Consider the following 18196-nt stretch of genomic DNA (forward strand, 5'->3'; position numbering starts at 1 on the left):
ATAACGTAACATAGACAGAAAGAAGATATGAGGAGATTGCAAGAGCTCCACCATTCAAGAAGTCACTCATTTGTGCTTCTAGGCTGTCTGAAGCAGCAGCTTGCCTTTTAGCTAAAATAAATTTAAACTCTCCTAGATAGCACTGAAAAGCCTTGAATTACCTCTAGATCACTCATAAAGGACCACTTGTCACCTTACTCTCAGTCCAACGAATATTCCAGAAGGGAGAAGTGAGCTTCTAGAATTCCAATAAAGGCCCATTCAGCAACCACAATCCAAGCTGATCAATTTTCACTTGGAGCGTCCAGGGTGTGAAGGGTTGCTTCGAGAACTGGCGATCTTTGTGATATTCCCTACTTATATTGCAGTGAAACTGCTTTTGTGTGCTGGAGTGGTAGACTAGGAGTGATAGAGAGGGAATGATTTGTTTTGGGACATTGGAATATTTAGGTTCTATTTTCGAATATACTGAATAAGCTGTCTGTTTTGCTTTGAAATCATACGGTTTTAAAATTTCTTACAGATACCGGTTTACAGGCACACACTTAAAGAAAAATGAATCCATGAAAGTAAGTTTGTTTTTTGTTGGGTTTTTTTTTTTAATGTTATTTTTTTCCCATTTGCACACAGGCAAGTCCTGGACAGGTATCATATGAACCCGAAGACAACCTATGGACTTTGGGAAGTCACTTGAGGACACAGGGCAGCGAGCCAACACTAAACCTTTGCTTCTGACCCCTAGGCACCTGCTTTCAGCAAAACCGCAGTTGACGGATTGGGGGCGGGGAAAGGACTAGGATTCTACAGCAAAGAAGCTTTAATGTGTGTTAAATAAACAGTGGCTTCTCCTCGGCACCACCCACACACCGACAACAAGCATTAAAACAACATAAACCTCACCAAGTTGCAGGTGGACCACTAAGACCTAGAAGAAGTTGTTTGTGCACGAGAAAGGACCTGGGCCGGGATACAGAGAGCGGGACCACACCTGGGCAGCATCCAAAGCCTCGCTCAGCTCACCTGCGCGGGTCAAATTTGCAGCGGAGGAGTGGTCCAGTGTCACCGACGATGCCACTGGAAGCTGGGGGAGGGGAGGGCTGCGGCCCCAGAGCCTCCGTTTTGGGGGTTGATAACCTGTTATTGTACGGGACACCCCCGGTCCTATGAGGCGGAGCACTCCTGTCCAAAAGGGGAGGGGACCTCCCCTAGTCCGGCCGTATCTCAGTGCCCCAGCCCGAGTGACCCTCGCGCCAGGTGCCAGCAGGCCCCGGGAGCACTCAGGTGAGCCCCCGGCAGGTAGCTGCAGCAGCACCTGCCCGGCCGACCCACCTGCTGCTGCTGCCGCCGCAGCCCCAGGTCTCGGTGGTCCGCCCTCCTCCTCCTCCTCCTCCCTTTTCTCCCACGTCTCCTCCGTGCCGCGAGCCCCGGCCCCCGCGCTCCCGGTTACCTGAGAGCCTGGGAGGGCTCCAGCCCCGAGCCGCGCCGCCGAGCCGCGGCCGCCCGCTCCGGGGCCGGCTGCGGGCAGACAGGCAGGCTAGAGATCGGGCGGGCAGGCAGCGAGCCCTGCGCCCGGCACTTTCCCCGGTTCCCCGTGGCTTAGTGGGAAGCCCCAGCGCAGCCCGGCTCGCCGCCTCCAGCCGGCTCCATTGTGACGCGACGCGTTCCAGCGGCCAATAGGCTTCGGGCGGCGCGAACCGCTGACTAAGTTCGCTGTGGGGGGTGTGGGAAGGGGAGGGGACGTAAAGGGGGGGAAGAAGGGAAGAGGAGGAGGAGGAGGAGGAAGGAGCGGCAGCGGTGCTGGCGGAGGCGCGGGCTGCGAGCCAGCCCCCTGTTGCTGCTGCCGTCGCCGCCGCGGTTCGTGCTGCAGCCCGGGCGGCCGAGGGCAGCTGCCCGACTCGGGGGCTGCGGGGGCCGTGACTCACTCGCTGCGGGAGACAAAGCGCAGCTGCTTTCTTCCTGGGGCGCTCCACGTGCCACTCCGGGCTCCTAGAGCCTCCCGAGTCGCAGACTGGCAGGTGGTGGCCGAGGGCTAAGCATCCCCCGACACGAAACGGGGCCAGGGGGGAGGGGGGAGGGAGGCAGGCAGAAGGAAGCTGGACCCTCCTTGAGCCTAGCTCGGCAGCGAGCGCTCTCTGCGTACCTCCATGTCTGGCTTGGGCATCTCTCGGCCTCTACCCCATTCCCCCCCCCCCCCCCCCCCCAGCACACACACAAACACATACACCTCCCCAGGGGACCACAAGAGAGTTACTGGAAAAACTCCTCTGCTTTTTTTTTTAACGTTCTACAGAAACGGAGAAAGTTGGAGATGTCGCCATTTGCCCATTGGGCATCTTTTCCTCCTCCCTTCGGATTTGAGATCTTAGGTCAGGTCAAAGGCAATTCTGAAGCAACCTCCGCCCAGGGCGGTTTAAGATCCATCATGAAATTCAGGTGTTCTGATAACTGGATAGGACTTCGGAAGCTACCTGTGGGAGAAGCCCACGCCAACATCACCCAACAGGTGTCAAGCTCGAAGACCTCCAGTAAGGGGAGACCTACTTGAGGGGCGACACCTTCCACTTTGGGACAGTGGCAATTGTTCGGAAGTTTTTCCTTATTTCTATCAGAAATCTGCCTCTTTCTGATTATATCTGGGTGTAGAAGTTAAAATTCTGAGTTTCCAAACAAATAATGAAGACTTTGCCCATTCCCAGAATACCTCTCTCCTCCCCACAATAGTCCATTCTATGCATTCGGTGGTGGGCCTAAGCACTAGACTCTGCTTCTTGGGCTCTGACCCATGCCTAAAGGAAAGTGATACAAAGTCAAAAGGACACATTGTTGTTGTGGTCCTTGTTGTTGTGTCAGAAATCCTCAGCCCAAATCAGCCTTTGGTGCTTATTACCTTTGTAATTTAGGCTAGGGACTTAATCTACCTATCCTCATCTGTAAAATGTAGGCCTCGGAGGTTTATAACTCAATACACCTATAATATTATGATCCTGTTCCACATCCCGTCTCATATTTTCATCTGAGTAACAGGAAAGAAGTTGAGGTCTCATTGGCTGCAACACTATATAGGGGTCCTTGAGTTGAAATTCTATATAGAAGGAATTCCACAATTAGAGTGATCTTCCTTAAGTGCACTTAACATTTCTACCACCCACTTTCTCGGGATTCTTTTAAGTCAGGGATTTGCTTCTTGTTTCAGCTCGGAAAGTTCTTTCCCCAGAGTACAATCTACAGCACAATAATTCAATTAGGCAAGATTTATATCTCTGGGTTGCTATGGAGATTGAATCTCCGTTTCTTTTTCATGTGTGTTCCGGGACTCTCTCAAGAAAGGAGCTGCAGATTTTAAGGACTCAGCATTTGTGGCTGGATAGGGTTGGATAAGTCCAGGTAAACGTGGGAGGAGAGTCCATGTTGTGTCCCATAGAGACAAAGTTTAGAATAAAGACCTCAGTCCTGATAACCCTAGAAACTAAAACAAAACAAAACTTTCTCTGGGGGACTGTTGCTTCATTCTGAGTAATCTCCAGTGCCTTGAAGAGAGGGAAAGATGGGAGAGTGTTGTGAACGTTCTCCTCTCATCTTAACCTACTAAAGCTCTTCTTCTTTAGAGGTGTGATACAAGATTAGCTTCTCTGAGTGCTTTCAAGACTCAAGTCAAATTCCCACTTCTTCAGGATGTCTTTCCAAGCCTCATGTTCCCCCCTAAATTGCCTTCCCCCTGAGTTTATTTTCTGCTATCAAAGCATAAATTTAGAGCTAGTTCTGTGAGGTCTATCAGGCTCAGACTAGCACCTGAGCCTAGCCAAAGGCCTCTTGCTATCTGGTGACCTACCCATGAGCCTTATCACAGGTCACCTGAATCCCAGGTTCAGTCAAAGATGCCAAATACTTTCTTCTTCCTGGAGAAAATTATCTACAGAGCTGGGCCCTGATGATTGTAAGGTGATTAAATCAATCATGAACAACTAGGAGGCACATGGATAGAGTGCTGGGTCTGGAGTCAGGAGGACCTTGAGTTCAAATCTTGTCATAAACACTTACTAGTGGTATGACCCTGGGCAAGCCACATAAACCTGTTTGCCTCAGTTCATGAAGAGTTGAACATAGCTGAAAATGACTAAACAATCAGAAAAATAATCATACTTTGGCTTTTGAGAATCATTGAGAACCCAAACATAGGCCTCTTACAACCTTGCCTCCTGATCCTATGTCTTGCCAGTAGGCCACCTGACCATAAGGGTTAGAATAAAGTGTCAACTTTCCTTCCTCCCTCTCTTTTTTACTTTTTCAGGAAGTAATCCTTCTACTACTCAGGAAGTAATAATCAAATCAACTCTTAGCTGATATGTACCAGCTGAATGTTAACAAGGTCTCCTTTACCTAGAATCCTTCACTTAGAGTTCTAGACTCCCTACATTTTAGATCCTTTTTTTGTGCTATTACAATGCCCGTTCCATAATTCCACCTATAAGCATTTCTGGTTTTCTATCCCCAATACTCTTTCCATTAAAATCTGTGGAATGATTATTATAATGTTCACAAAATGCCTTTGTATTCATACTATTCCTCTCCTGCTGCTTCTTGCCATGTCAAAAAGCACTCACAAGACTGTACATTTCTCTGTTCACCCTCTCAAGTATTTTGGCACATTCATCTCCTCTCCTCCTTGCCACCATCACATACATTTGGTCCAAAAGGGAGGAAGGTTGCTTCCTGTTCCTCCCTGCCACTTCTCAGACTCTCTCCCTAAAAGTGTCACTGACCATCTCCTCCACTGTGGTTTCCTTAATCTGGGTATGTTACCAGATCCCAAGCCTACTAACAATTATCTTCTTACCCTTCTCATTCTCCCCCCTTTCTGAAAGAACCCTTGCTTCTCAAGAAATTCAATACATTGTATAGTTTGTATGCTGAGAATATAAGATATTGTATGTCCTCATGGATTTTCTAAATATATAAATGTATTGCCCAAAGGGAGGTCTTGGATCATTCTGAGGAGAGAAGGAAAGCCAGTATTGTAGCTGCCATGGGATTAGAGGGATAGGAACTGAAAACCACAAAGTGCTACCAGTAATTACTTTCCTCCAATTTCTGGTGGGAGGTGCCAGGCTAGAATCTGTTCCCCAAAATATTCCCTGTCTAAGAGTACAGTAGGTTCAAAACAAAAACTGCTAGCTTCCCTGGCTACTGTCCCTTAAAAAAAGAGTAACCCTTAGCTTAAATTGATCGATTTGCTTCCTTTCTACTAAGTATTAGATAACACAAAAGACAATCATGAATAGTGAAAAGCAACTGTCCAAATAAGAAACAGAAGTCAGAGAAATTATATGGGTTAATACATACCAGAAAATACATAAAGAACTGGCTTCAGTGTAAGAGCAAAGCCTGAAGGAAATCACACCTGAAGGGAAATCCCTGGAAGTCTATTAACTGAAAATCAGAGACATGGACCTTTCAAGGAACCAGCTTCCCCTACACATCTGTTACTTCTAAAGCATTTTCTCTTTCCCATATGTTAGAATCATATGTATATATGTGTGTGCGTGTGCATGTATATATGTATTTATGTGTGTGTATATATATATATTTGTATGCATATTTGTGTGTATATATGTATATATGTGTATGTTTCTTTTGAATAGGTGTATATTTCTTTTGAAGAAAGAATGAATATCTTGTCAATCCAAAGCTTTTACATCAGCCCATTAAATGTCACCTTGTACTCAGAATTCTCTCCACTAATCCAGAGTCAACACATGCAGCACACAAACAAGACTTGTCTTGAAACCAGGTTAAATTTATTCACAGCCTTCTCAGCTTCAACCATTACCGTTGTCCTTGAGGACCCTGATTTATATGGTGATGTCCCCTCAAACTCTCTGACTTCCCATATTAATATCCTCCTAAATCCTCTTGATTTATAATTACTCCGTTTTAACTAAATAAGCTATGGGTCATATCCTTTGCCTCATCAAACCCCACAAGAACTCTACTTCTACAACCCTGAAATTGCTCATATAGTCTGTAACCTCCTATCCTTTCATTTCTCCCCATGCCTTACCTTTGGGAATCCATCCTTCATGTTCACTGCAACCCTAGGTTAGCTATCGCTAATGATTTTCTCTCTAGGGACTGATCATTTCCATTCACCCCTCCATTTCTACAATGACCTGCCAGAGTGCCAATAGCTTCAGCTTCATCTCCACCATGTTAAGGGTCTGTGTGCTTAATCATCCCAGCTATACTGAAATTATCAAGTGAACCCAGTTATTTTCCAACTGTTTAGAATGGGGGAGGGCAATATAAAGAACTATTCTTCCCCCGGTTAGTTCCAGTAAGAATAACAGGTCCCAGAAAAGTGATCCCCAGGAAGAGACATGAGAAAAGACTGAAGAGGCAACTGTCTATCACTAAAAGGGCAAGCCTGTCAGTGGGTTAGGGGGATATTTTCCCCAAGCATGTGAAGACTTCCCCTAGCAGAATAAATAGATAAAAACAATTTGTTCCAATGATCACAAAGGAGGCTGAATTAGGCTGGGTGGAGAAGTTAGAGCTTGGTCAGACACTTGCCAAGGTCATCCACAGCATCTCAGGAGGTAGAGCTCAGGGCATCAATAGTTGTTTTGACTTTTACCTTGCCATTGGACTTCAACTCAAGAAAAGATAATGAGGCTGAAGGCTTTGTGCAATCTAATCTCACTTAAATTCAATTCACATGCAAGCTAAGACCTCATCCATTATCTACTATTTTATCCCAACATCATGATGTCATTAGTGCTCTTTGAAAACAAAGGATGAACAACAATAATAAGGTCACCTCCAACCCTCCAAGATCAAACAGGCCTAGATCCTATATGGAAGGAAACTGACCACAGCCAAAATATGGATAGAGTTTAAAGACATGGGTTGTCCTGAGATTCTGGTTGCTGCCTCCTCTACTTCTTCCTGGACAATAAAAATTCATTCTTTAACACTTCCTCTTTTCTCTGATGTCCATAAGAGATCCAATACTGGGGCTAGAATAGATGTTGACTGGTCATCCACTTTCATCTTCCTTCAGGAATACTTGTATGTCTCTCAGCTTCAAAGTTAATGTTCAATATCATAGTCTCACTTTATAGATGCCATAATAATGGACTTGGGTATTTGAACGAAGCTAGAAATTTCCCTGAAAAAAATCAAGTTCTTGCTGCTTTTCCTCTCTTCTCAAAAAAAAAAAAAAATTTACTTTATTTGATCAGGGTTGAGTTTAATAAATATCCTCTTGTTCTTGGGTGATAAGATCCCGGGATAAGAAAGTGATGGCATTTCAATCAACCAATCAGTTTGTCAACATATATATTCAGTGCTTACCATTGGCCCAGGTACTGCTAATGACTAGGGATACATAGAAAGGCAAAATTAGTCCCTGCCGTCAAAAAGTACATTCTAATGGGGAAGACAACTTTTAAAAATCATGCTCACACAAAATATAGACAGAGTAGATGAAATGCAATCTCAGAGGCAAGGCACTAGCAACCCACTTATTAAGAATAATTAAGTAGCTATTATGTACTGAGCACATTGGAGTTATAAATAAACAAAGGAAAATATATCTTTACCCCCCAAAAGATTACATTCTATTGGGGGAAACAATGTATACATGTGTGAGTATAAATAAAATACACTGTAATTGGGTGGAGGAAGGAGAATCACAAGTAGGTAGAGAAAGGATCAGAAAAGACCTCATATAGGAAATGTCATTTAGCCTGAGCTTTCAAAGAAACTAGGGATTTGAAGAGACAATGGTGAAAAGAAAATGTTTACCTGCAGCTGAGTGGAGCACCAGGCCTGGAAATGGGAAAACCCCAGTCTAAATCCATCTTCAGACATTTACTTTCTATGTGCCTCTAAGCAATTCACTTAATCTCTGTCTGCCTCAGTTTCCTCATGTGTAAAATGGGGATAATATTAGCACCTACTTCGCAGGGTTATTGTGAAAAGCAAGTGAAAAAATAATTGTAAAATCTTAGCACAGTACCTGGCACATAATAAATGCTATATAAATATTAACCATTATTGGTATTTACACACATATATTGTATCTAGGTTATATTGTAACACATGTAAAATGTATGGGATTGCCTGTCATGGGGGGAGGAGGGAGTAGAGGGAGGGGGGGATAATTTGAAAAAATGAATACAAGGGATAATATTATAAAAAAATTACTCATGCATTTATACTGTGGAAAAATTCTAAATAAAAATAAAAAAAACATTAACCATTATTTTTATCTACCCCCAAAGATAGTTGGGAAAATAAAATGAGGTAATATTTGTAAAGCACTTTGCAAACTTTAAAGTATTATATAAATGTCAGCTATTATGATTGTTTGCCCTAATTCATAGAGCTAGTAACACCTGCTGCTCCACCTTGAAAATATTGTCTCAGAAGTAGCCACCAACCTGCCCAGCCTTCCTATCTGATACCCCTTGTGGAACTTCTACCTTTCTCACTGCAGACTGGTCTATCCTAGTCATTGTGACTTCCTTTATAGAAAAAACCTAAACCTCATTTATGTCCTTGGGTACTTTATATGTAGTAGAATTTAACATTTTAAAATTACTTTATTAATATCATTGTTATGACTGGGTTTCCCTATCTTGCCCAGAATGGAAGCGCAGGGGCTTTTCAAAAGTTCAGTACCACTTTGATCAACATAAGACCTTTGAACTTTTCTGTTTTCAACGTGGGTTCACTAGGATACCTAAAGCCCCTTCTTAGGCAATCTAGTGTCTCCCAAACTCTTGGAGTTCAATATTTGATGCCAGACTTAGTTTAGACACCTATGTTATTGGCTACAAGAGTAGAAACTGAGGTCAAGAGATCCATAGGCCTCAGCTTCTCCAGGAACAAAGATTACACTCTATATTATGAATTTGTTAGATACCCACAAACATGATCATTTCTTTTTATTTTTTACTTTTTAAAATTTTTTAAAAAGTATGACCATTTACAAATGCAAAGGAGAACAGAATGCAAGAATTCCATCTGAAAAACATGAATACCAAGTAAATACTGCTTGAATTTAAAAATATATAATAAATTAACATGGCAATTTCAACACTACCCTCCTTGTCTATGTCTCTTTGTGGACTTCCTCTTGCTCTTTTTCATATATTTTAATATAATGTATATTTATTTGCCATTTTCTAATATTAAGCCTGTTCCTCATTCAGTTCCCACCTTCCCCCTCAAACCATTTGTCACAGTGGTTTGGTAAAAAAAGGTCATAGACCTTTGAGTCACAAGATCTGAATTTAAGTTTTAACTCTCACTTACAAGATGTAAGATCTTGAGCAATTTATTTAATCCTGCCTTGCCTCAACTGATTTGCAAAATGGAGATAATGTTAATTATCTACCCATATTGTGACCCCCAAATTCTAATCCAATATGCAACAAAAAGTTACTGAGGCACTCCAAGTATTTTCAATTTATTTTGAGGAATCCAGGAGTCATTCATCAATTGGGTCCAAGATCTTCCTCACAATCAAGGATCCCTCCCTTTGGATGGTAACTACTTTTATATGTGTGGGAGAGCACTAAAAATAAAAAGAAGTGATGCAATTTCATGTTTAGTTAACAACAGAAGGAAACTCTATGACTGGTTGAGGAACGTGTCTATCAATCATAACCTCTTTGTCAGTTGGGTTTTGAGCCATTAACTGCAGGCTTCCACCTGCCACCTTGGTGGGGGTTTTCTTAGGAAATCAAACATTTGGTGTTTTGGTTATTGGTATCCTAGGAAATAAGGAAGTGGTGGGTGAAAAGAAAGGTCACAATGGAGCAGTGACAGTGATTCATAGGGCTGAGAGGTGATGCTGCTGCTATAACAAGCTTCAGGGGTAAATATAATGTATCTGTATATAACAGTCAAATTATTTCAACCTATAATCTACAATGGTACCATTAATATATAATATCATTATGGCTAATATATAACAAGTTATTTGGTCTTAACATATATGACTCTTCTCCTAATAGCATTAACATAATTATTAACTTAAACTTTATCCTATCCTGCTTATTAATTCACTACACAATCACTGATCCCCATCACATCACAATAAACTCAGTAAATGCTGTTTAAGTAGAGTATATAAAATTATTATCACAATATTATAGGGATATTTTAAGTATCAAATGTAATGATGTGTATACAATTATTTTTTTTAACCTTAAAACACTATTGTATTTTTATTGTGACTATAATCCTTTCTGGAAAAAGGTACCCAGCAGCAGTTCCAAGAAATTCCTTTAGAAGAGGCAGCTGAGAGCTGAGAGAAGCATATGGGTAAATTCCTTTAACAATTCCTTTTTTTTTTAAATTGTCATTCTGAATGCAGTAGACACATAAATCCTGATCATAAACAGTAAAGATTGAAAACAGCTCTTAATTGATTAGAAAGAAGGGGAATTTTTCATGTTTTTTGTTTGTTTTTCTTTTTCTTTTGCAAAGTCATCTTTTAGCTATGGGAAAGGAAAATATCTCTGGCTCACAATATTCCAGAATGTGGCAAACCAGATTAAAATGTAACTGGAAGCTATTTAATAAAATAAATAAGAATACAATAGAATATAGATAATGTTAATATATAGTTTTCTAAGTCATTATGTGGCTCCCAAGGATCCTTATATACAACTTAGTCCCTCCCTTTCCTTCCACTGAATTTGACTTTGACACTACTAGAGAATTGTAACTAAATTTGAGTCTAAGTGACTGATAGCTATGGGACTAGTCATGTGACTGTGAGCGAACGCCTTTCTGGGCCAAAACTTCTTCATCTATAATAAGAAAAAAATTGGATTAAATGATCTCAAAGTCCTCTCTGGCTCTAACATTCTGTGATTTGCTCATCATACCTGAGGGAAACTACTGATAGCTGGAGTATATTTATGGCTGCTTGCTAGTTAGTAATTATTAAGTGCAATTAAATCATAAGATTGAATGGCCTTTGATATCTGAGTGTCATTAAAATTGTACATTAATATCTTCTTAGGACATGTTGAAAAGAAGAATACAGGTGTGACTTCCTTGAAAGGCTTCTTCTCCCTCTTACTGTATTGAGGGTCACAACCCCAGGGGAAGTAAGTAGCTAGATGGCTCAGTGGCTAGAATGTTGGACCCAGAATTGGGAAGACCCATATTCAAATTTAGCCTCAAATACCTACTAGTTATGTGATCCTGGGCAAATCTCTTATTCTGTCTGCCTTAGTTTCTTTATCTGTTAAAAAGATATAATAGCATCTATCTCCTTACGAATTATTATGTGATGGACAGAAATAACTACACCCAGAGAAGGAACACTGGGAAGTGAATGTAAATTGTTAGCACTACTGTCTATCTACCCAGGTTACTTATACCTTCGGAAGCTAATAATTAATGTGCAACAAGAAAATTGTATTTACACACATATATTGTATCTAGGTTATATTGTAACACATGTAAAATGTATGGGATTACCTGTTATCAGGGGGAGGGAGTGGAGGGAGGGAGGGGATAATTTGGAAAAATGAATAAAAAAAATAAAATAAAATAGTTGCAATAATTTCAACAGATTAAAAAAAGAATTATTATGAAGATCAAATGAGAAAATACTTATAAAATGCTTTTTAAACCATAAGGTTCCATATAATGCTATCATCTTTATAGTCATCATTAGCATCATCTTTTCTGCATAGTCTATTTAGGCACACTGAATTATGAGGTTTTAGAATTGGAAATGAATACAGCGACTATTCCAATCTCTACTTTGAAAGATTCTTCTCTACAACACAACATAAAAATGGTCATCCTACCTGCAACCCCAGATAGCCCATCCATGTTAGGATAGCTCTAATTCTTTCGAAGTTTTATCCTAATGACTTAAATCACTCTCCTTTTAGCTTCTCCAAATTGCTTCTAATTCTACTGTCTGGAGCCAAGCAGAATAAGTCTAATCTCTTTCACATGATAGCCCTTCTGACTAAGCTTGACACCAAAGAAGAGATGAGAAAGGCACCTTCTTTGCAGAGAAGAGCAACTATAAATGTGCCAGACTTTTCTGAGGATTTAATGATTTTTGTTGAACATATTTTCCTCTTTTCTTCGTATTTTGCTATAAGGAATGCATCTTGAAGTACAGAAGTAGTAAGGGATATATTTGAAAATGAAAGTGATGTAAAAAGATGTCAATTACAATACTACCACTTTTACTTCTATTGTGGCTGCTACTTTTACTACTACTACTTTGGAAGCCCAAAAATCACTCCTGAGATCATTCATTCCTGGTTTCCACAATTTTAACTAATGAGAATACATTTCTGGGGGCCGGGGCAGTGGGGGGGGGGGGGGAGGGAACCAGTATACATGCTTCATTTCAAGGCTATTGGTCTTTTATCTCCCTATGCTTTCCAGAATCTAATTTTTAGTTAGATTTTTTGCCAAGTTCTCTTAAAGTTCATATTTATTTAATTTCTTTGTGAAATTTTATCAGGTAATATACTAACATAAGGCTTGGAAAAGAGCTCATACTCTAAACTTGTATTTCTCTTGGTTAATACACATCTACTTAGCAAAGCAGATAACTTTTTATAGGTTGAGATGGCTTCTGGGTTCTTTCAATATACTCATTGTTACCAAGTGTTTTTTGACTTAGTTATGCATCTGTTTGGAACTTGTGATAAAGAGTCTGTATCTTTATTTTTGCTAGTGACCTTCTTTGTTTCTCTCTCTGGATTATACCCTTGCCATCTCTCCTATTCTCTTCTATTAAAATATAAGGTCCTTGGAGACAGAGATTGTCTTACTATAGTATTTGTTGTTCCAGTCCTTATCACAATGTTTTGCATGTAGAAACTGACATTTTTTTTATTTATTTCTTCAAACAGGTGAGATTGGGGCCATTGTAATATCACAAAGTACTATCTTTGTCCTTTTATTTTTTTTTTACTTTGAGCTTATCTTTAACAAGTCAGCCATTTGAGTAAATATAATTTATTTTGAATTGTTATTTCTATAATTAATCATCACTTGTCCATTGAGACATAGCTACTTTCATTTGGAGAGGAATAGGGATGCTTGCCACATCCAGTACCATCAACCTCTTTTATTATTGTCAATATTCATAATATGCAAATAGAAGGGGTTTTTTTTTGAGTAGCACTTATGTGCCTTTGTTCTCTTTAATTTTTGCTTTTTAACCATATTTTCCAGTACAACTTTCTCAAACTTTCTGTATCTAGCACTGTATTAAAGTCATTGGATGTCAAAGAATTGACATAATCTGGGAGATTTTTCTAAATGTTCTTCATTTATTCATCCTCTTTAGATGTAAGCATATAAACTTAGATTGTTTTCATAGTGGTCTCTGTGTTTACACTCATCATGAAAATTTTACTGCAAGACAGTCAAGAAAACGGTCAAGCAGACTAAAAATGATGGTTCTTATTAGGTGCACAATAAAGCCAACCTCTAGATTGTTATGGGAAAATATATCAATATGGATGTGGTTTAATTTTCCCACTAGTGTGTGAGCTTATTAATCATTGGTCAACTGTTATATATTGGAAGGGCTAATAATTAAATTAATTTTTGCCAAGAGTTTAAGAACAGCCTTATTCCTAATATGTTCTTCCTCCATTTCTACCGTTATGCTATCACTGGAGTGCCTCACAGAACTGGTAGCCATTTGTTATTTTTGCTGTTTCATCAATTGCTGTACATATTTTTTCCCCAAAATAATATAAAAAATTATAAGGCTCTTAATTATTATCTCCTTCATTAATAACATGAGCTCCTCGAAGGCTAGAGACTGTCTTTTGCCTTTTATTTAATAACAGTTGCTTAATAAATTCACAATCAATCAACAAGTAAACTCATTATCAATTCTCCTTCTCCATTTCTTTCTTAGTTTTATAAAATCTTTAACTGGAAACTACATGGATGCCCATCAATTGGAGATTGGCTGAATAAATTATGGTATATGAATATTATGGAATATTATTGTTCTGTAAGAAATGACCAACAGGATGATTTCAGAAAGGCCTGGAGAGACTTACATGAACTGATGCTGAGTGAAATGAGCAGGATCAGGAAATCATTGTATACTTCAACAACAATACTATATGATGATCAATTCTGATGGATGTGGTTCAACAATGAGATGAACCAAATCAGTTCCAATAGAGCAGTAATGAACTGAATCAGCTACACCGGGCAAAAGAACTCTAGGAGATGATTATGAACCACTACATAGAATTCCCAATCCCTCTAATTTTGTCCACCTTCATTTTGGATTTCATTCACAGGCTAATTGTACACTATTTCAAAGTCTGATTCTTTTTGGACAGCAAAACAGCTGTTTGGTCATATGTTGTACATATACATTGTATTTAATTTATACTCTAACATATTTAACATGTATTGGTCAACCTATCATCTGGGGGGGAGGAGGGGAAAAATTAGAACAAAAGGTTTGGCAATTGTCAATGTTGTAAAATTACCCATGCATATATCTGGTAAATATAATATAATATATATATATATATATATATATATACATATATGTATGTATGTATGTATGTATGTAAATAAAAGAATAGCCTTTAAATCATCAAGGCTACAAAAGAGAAACAGATGGGATGAGTAGGGTCTAGTTGTGATGGGATAGATTCAGCTTTCTAGATATCTGAAGGTAGCTCTCCACTAAAAGCAGAGGAACTGAACGATTCTTGACTTAACTTGGTGATATATTTATATTTGCAAAGGAAGAGAAAATGAGAAAGGAAAGCTGCCATTCTAGATTTGATTACATTCTAGATCATGAGTGAAGTAGAAAGATGGGAGTCATAGGAGGTAGTCAGTATATCATCTTCGATTTCATGATTAAATAAAGAAAGGTATACTATGTCTAGTCTGTCATATTCTAGGTTTTAATTAGTATTGAGGTGCTTCAATTTACTCATCTGTAAATTGGAGATAATCATACTATACTGCTTATATCATGTAGTTATTATGGGATTCAAAAATGATGTATATGAAACTATCGAAACTGTTAAGCATTATATAATTATAAGGCATTCTTACTTTAGTTATTCTGCCTAGGGAAAAAATATCAAGATTTTAAGAGCGTAGTTTCAAGAGGTTAAGATATAGGATATTTAGGATACCATGGCTCAAGACTATAGAAGTAAAATATACTCAGGAAGGACAGATGACTCTCAGGAATGAAATTCCACATGTAGATCTATAGCTGATCCCCAGGAGAAAGAAAAGGGGCAGGTATTAAAAGAAATCAGTGTGGCTGCTTATAAATTAACTAGCTCAGATTTTGAGAGAATGAAACTGAAATTCTTTTATACAAAAGAATGACATGTTCCTGCAGGAACAATGTGAGGAGGACTAAAGCTTGGAATGAAAAAGTCAAATAAATATTAATGCAGGCAAAAATTAACGAAAGTTATTCTGGTGATGAAAGAAAGAACAATAAAGGACTAAGAATTGTTATTTGGAGTAGATGGGATAATAGTAATGGACCAAAGAGGAAAAAAAACAGTACAGGACACACAATTTAATTAGTACATTTTCTCCACAGAGGTGGAAAGATCCTTGGCAATCCTCTAGTTTAAGCCATTCCTGAAAAAAGAATTCCCTGTACATAATATGCTCAAGAAGTGGCACTCTTGACTCCCAAATGAGAGGGAACTTGCTACTTTTAGATATCATCTATGCTCTTTTGGGGCAGTCCTACTTGTTAGGAATTATTCCTAATAGTTGTCCTTTAATCCTGCATTCAAACTCTCGATCTCTTCAGTTCATATGTATTAGTGAGTGGTGAAAAAATGACAGTAGGGCAGCCTAATCTTCAGCAGTATGTTTCCTGACCATTTCATGTGCATAAGGGTATTTCTGAGGGTCAGTGAGCTATTATCTCTTGCTAACATCAATTGATTTTTACAAGAGATATTTGCTGAAAAGATGTGGTAAGAACATAAATACAAAACAGTTTCTCCCCAAAACTGAGGCCATATTCTTGTTTAGACCATCTTGATCCCTGGGGAGAGTGGGCTCTCACTTAAAACAGTTTCTACATATCATTAACCTCCAAAAGTTCACTCCATACTTATCAGAATTGATGGTTAAATCACTGTAACTCATCTTTGGAAGCCTGGGACCTATTTTGGAACAAAGGGTTGACTCAAAACTTTGTTACTTACCATTTGGCTTCTGGCAAATTCTAACCTGGATTCTGGCTCCTAGATTTCTATTCCAAGTTTTTGGAGCTTACAGGATCATAGCCATTTCCAACACTTCTTTGCCAAAAGCAAGAAACAAGTATGAAGAAGCAAAGAATAGATTAATATTCCTGAGCCTTAAGTGGGCCCCAGAGAGGGAGGCCTCTGCCTCTCCCTCTCCAGAGGCTCACAGCAGTCAAGCAGGAAAGAAAATGGCTCACTTTGGTCAGTTTGTACCTTCTGAATCGGTTCCCATTACAGCTCAGAAGCCAATCAGAAGTCTCTTTCGTCATCACACAGTTAGTAGAGTGGAACCAGTTACAGAATGTCTGTTCATGTTCCAAAGTTCATGTGAGAATTGCATCAACTCCCCACACTGCACATGTTCATAAAGATTGGACTTGGCCAGTCTTGTTTTGGTAGAATGGTGGATTTAGAATTGGACCTCAAACTGAAAAATTGAGATATAGAGTTAATTGAATAACTTGTCCAGAGTCATGTAAGTAATTAATAAAATAGAGATGGATTTGAATCTAAGTATTATGCCTCCAAATTTAGGGCTCTTCCAGCACCATCCTCTGTCCTCCAGATTGGAAGATGAGGCTCTAATCTCCATTAGGAACTCCAAAACTTCCAGTTAAGGAGGGAGCTAATTTTTATCTGACTACACTACTGCAGGACTTCTTTAACTTTTGATTATGCCCCTGAATTGAATACTTCCCTCTCCCCAATCTTTCAACTTTCATTTGTCCTTATTGATTGAAAGTTCTTGGAGGACAGGGGCTATCTTTCTTTTCTCATATTTGTATCATTAGTGCTTAGTATAATGCCTTGCACATAGTAGGCATTTGATAAATATTTATCAACTGACTGACTATGCCAACCTCCCTTATTGATAGTGGAAAATGACCTATGAAAACCTTAAAGTACTATATAAACACAAATTATTATTGATGTTGCTATGCCCTCCTTATCAAATTCCCAGATGTCAGGAAAGTGGGAAAGATGACTAATGGATTGGAGGAAAAAACTGGGATTCACAAAGTTCTCCATATTTCTTATAATGCTCCTTTTCTTTCTATTCTTACTCACTAGGCCATAACCAACTCGTCAGTCTTCCTAACTTGACTCCGACCCCCTCAAAAGTATTCTTCAAGTCACCTAAGTCATTCTTTTGCTCCAATCCTATAAATTCTCCCCTCTATTGGCTGCTAAATAAAGTTGAAAGTCTCTACCCTGGAATTAGAGACCTTCCTCGATTTGAAACTTATCTTACAACTATATGTCCCACCTTTATTATTTTTTACTTCCATCAATTTTGCTTCTACCCAACTAGATTACATAATATTTATTGTATTTGTCCTTAAATAATTCCACAAGTGCAGAATGGGCTCAATACGTATTAGAGAAGGGAACAAGCATTCATTATATACTGTTTTAAATGCTTCATAAATATTATCTTATTACATCCTATAACAATCTATAAAGTGGAGGTACTGTTATTATCCTTATTTTACAGATGAGGAAACTGAGGTAGACAGTGGTTAAATAACTTGCTCAAGATTGAATAGCCAGTAAGTATTTGAGGTCATATTTGAATTCAGTATTGCTGACTACAAGGCCAGTGCTCTGCCCATTGTACCACCTGGCAGCCCCTAAAAAGCTAGAAAACTATTTGTGTAAAAATGGCCTAGGAATTTTATCAAACTCATTATTAGTTAGGACATAAGGCTGCCAGGAGAATTAATGCAAATTTGAGATACATTCATAGAAGTGTAGTTGTTAGAAAAAGGGAGATGATAATTTCGCTTTTCTCTCACCCAAGTCAGGCCACTGAAACAATGAGACTAGTTCTGAGCTTAATGGTATCTAACATTTTCTCAATGGTAGCAATTAGTATAACCACTATTGTAAAGGTCCAAACCATTCTTTCTTTCCCAATA

At 39.1% G+C, this 18196-nt stretch overlaps 1 protein-coding gene across 2 annotated transcripts in view; it reads right to left on the minus strand.

Annotated features, from left to right (window-relative positions):
• LRRC8B (leucine rich repeat containing 8 VRAC subunit B) overlaps positions 1-16455 on the minus strand; it is a 108967-nt gene extending 92512 nt beyond the window's left edge. For both annotated transcript variants that reach the window (XM_074266284.1, XM_074266285.1), the window contains exon 1: positions 16236-16455. The gene's annotated coding sequence lies outside the window, so the exon portion shown is untranslated. The remainder of the gene's footprint in view (positions 1-16235) is intronic.
• Between the last annotated feature and the right edge of the window lie 1741 nt (positions 16456-18196).

This window comes from Sminthopsis crassicaudata, chromosome 4 (assembly GCF_048593235.1).
Source record: "Sminthopsis crassicaudata isolate SCR6 chromosome 4, ASM4859323v1, whole genome shotgun sequence".
NCBI classification, from domain to species: Eukaryota; Metazoa; Chordata; class Mammalia; order Dasyuromorphia; family Dasyuridae; genus Sminthopsis; species Sminthopsis crassicaudata.